The following is a 2,893-nucleotide window of genomic DNA, read 5'->3' on the forward strand; positions in this document are numbered from 1 at the left end:
ATATGAATGTATAATACAACATATTCAAGATTTATTTATTACGTATTAATTTAATTGTTAAAATTATATTACAATATTATATTTTGTCGTTAAACTATTCACTTAAATTATAGTAACATTTGTTAATTAGGTATGATTTCAATTTATTAAGAAAGAGTGAATACTTTTCTCGTTCTTTATGATTGGCGGGAGACCGTTGAATATCTTTACCTACATTTGAGTGGGGACCTGATCTGTGTAATTGTAGCTGAAATTGTGGCAGAAGCAATCTACTGCGTGGTCTAGCAGTATGTCTCTGGGGTGCTGTTATAAAGATTTACAAATCTCGAGAATATAAATGGAAACTGATGTTAAAATATTAAATTGTTTGAAATACGGTCTGCACTCTACATTAGTACATTCGAGTACTCTACATTAGCGAGAATACGGATGCACTTTTTTTTAAATTGTAAATACTTCTTTTATCTTCCGATTACTGGAGAAAATACAAATAAGTATTCCATTTTAATGGCATGCCTACTAGAGACCGCCAGTGTAATGTTTGCAGCCAGACGCTACACAAAAGGTCGTGCGTGGCTACATTTGAAAATCTCTTAGCTCCTCTCTTTTTAACTCTTGAAGTACAATATCGTGCATTTAAAGCTCAAAATATAATTTGTAAAAAGGTATAATCATAAATTGTTTTATAATTATTTCAATAAATCTGTTGTGCCTATAAAAGTTCATTTAATCGAGGTTACTAGGTTTACATACTTAGCCGACGCGTGGTTACCTAATGGTCTGACCAACCGCCTCGCAAGCAGACGTCGTGGGTTTGAATCCGGGCTCGCGCCTTTTTTTTCATGATACTAATGGGACGAACAAGTCGTACGCCTGTTGGTAAGTGACAGGTCTGTCGATAACAGTTCCAGTGCCAGTCTTAAATGGCAAAGATCTGACGGGCACTGTCACTGCTCTCATCACCCTGAGACATAAGTTGAAAAGTCTCTTGTGCCTTTAATGTCACCAACTCGTGAGTTTCTCGGAATCCATGTGCAGATTTTTTTAAATTAAAATTTACCATGAGCTTTTCGGTGTAGAAAAACATAGTGATAAAATATGAAGAAGAAGTCCCCAATACGCATTAGGCCAGCGTGACGGACTACGGCCTGAACCCTTGTAACCGTTAGGATGGTTGGTCGCCTGTGACATCTGGCACTGAGTGTATGTTCAAGAATTGCTGCCTATTTGTTACCTTATTTAAATAATTGCTACCTTTGATATATTCTAAGAAATTTAAAAAAACAATTGACCGGCCATTCTGATATCAGGATGGCTGGTCGCCACTTTGTTCAGCATGAATGGAGCAGATTCTCCAGAAGTATGTATTACCAATAATTGCTCCCTATTTGCTACTTTCACGAATTAAATGTATACGCTTCTTATCTACATTAGTTAAAAATATAACCGATTAAAAATTTTAGGAAGTGCCTGATAAAAGTAAAAGTTTTTAGTGCTCCATTGCCATAATATAAAGAGCAGGCGTTGGCAGAAAGTAGCAAATAGATAGCAATTATTGGTAATACATACTTCTGGAAAATCACCTCCTTTCCTGAACAAGTGGCGACCAGCTATCCTGATATCAGAATGATTGGTCAACTATTTTTTTAAATTTGTCAGAGTATACCAAAGGTAGCAACTATTTAGAAAAGGTAGCAATTCTTGAATATACATTCAGTGCCAGACACCACATGCGACCAGCCATCCAGACGGTCACGAGCCCTCGCCTGAATGGAGACCCGTGCCAAGCAGTGGTACGTATAAATAGGTTCATTCATAGATTCTAGTAATATAGGTATTAACAATAACGCACACACTCAACATAGACACGTCAGACAGTGCCATGGACACACACATAGACAACCACAAATGACTCCCAAACTCACGAGAGAAATAAATGTAGGCCATACAAATATTTCTCCCGGCCCGGGAATCGAACCTGGGACCACAGCGGGGCAGTCGTTCGGCCATCGAGGCAGTTAATAATAAGGCAATAGAGATCCTTGTGAAAGAGGTCATCATAAGAGGTCATAGCACTAATGTCAGCATTACTGTGTTCTGGTTTTGAAGTGTAAAGATGCTGGTGAAATTATATGCACATGGGACTTTTCAACTTATGTCTCAGGACGACAGGCGCAGTGGCAGTGCCCCTCAGATCTTCACAATTTAAAGCTCCGAGCGGCACTTCAACTGTTATGGACAGGCGAGAAGCTTACCATCAGGCGGACGGTATGGTCGTCCCGTCACTTGATATTATAAAAAAAATGCGCTAGCGCCAGCGCTGATATTGCTGAAATTAATAATTATCCAAAGCCCGAATTCAGCCACTGCTTGGTATAGGATTCTCTCAGTAAAAATACATTTGATTCCTAGTCATGGTTTTCCAATCAGATAGGAAATGGAGTAGGGTGTGCACACTGTCAATATATCATAGACACTAGAAACTTTATAAACCATTGTTTCACACATTTTTATTAACGGGAATGTAGAACAAAAAATTTCAGTACACTTATTACAGTTTTAAGACATAATATTGTGATAATTTTATATGAATTATAATAATTTCTTTATCTATAAATAATTAGTAACATTGTTTGCGATTGCAAAGATTTCAACGTACGTATAAAGTAACTTACTTAAATAGATAAGACACAGTACATATAGAATACAGCAAGCCAGTGCAAAAGTAAACCGCGCGTAATTAGGCACTCCATTTGGGACCTAATTTCGTCCCACTATGTCTTACGTCACGTTACGTCTATCTTGATGATAATATAAACTGTTGAATGGTAGATTCGTGAAATAGACCTAGGTAGTATTTGTTTTTATAAAATTAAAATTTAAGAATCTAGGC

This window comes from Hyposmocoma kahamanoa, unplaced genomic scaffold (assembly GCF_003589595.1).
Source record: "Hyposmocoma kahamanoa isolate Upper Pololo Valley unplaced genomic scaffold, ASM358959v1 99702, whole genome shotgun sequence".
NCBI classification, from domain to species: Eukaryota; Metazoa; Arthropoda; class Insecta; order Lepidoptera; family Cosmopterigidae; genus Hyposmocoma; species Hyposmocoma kahamanoa.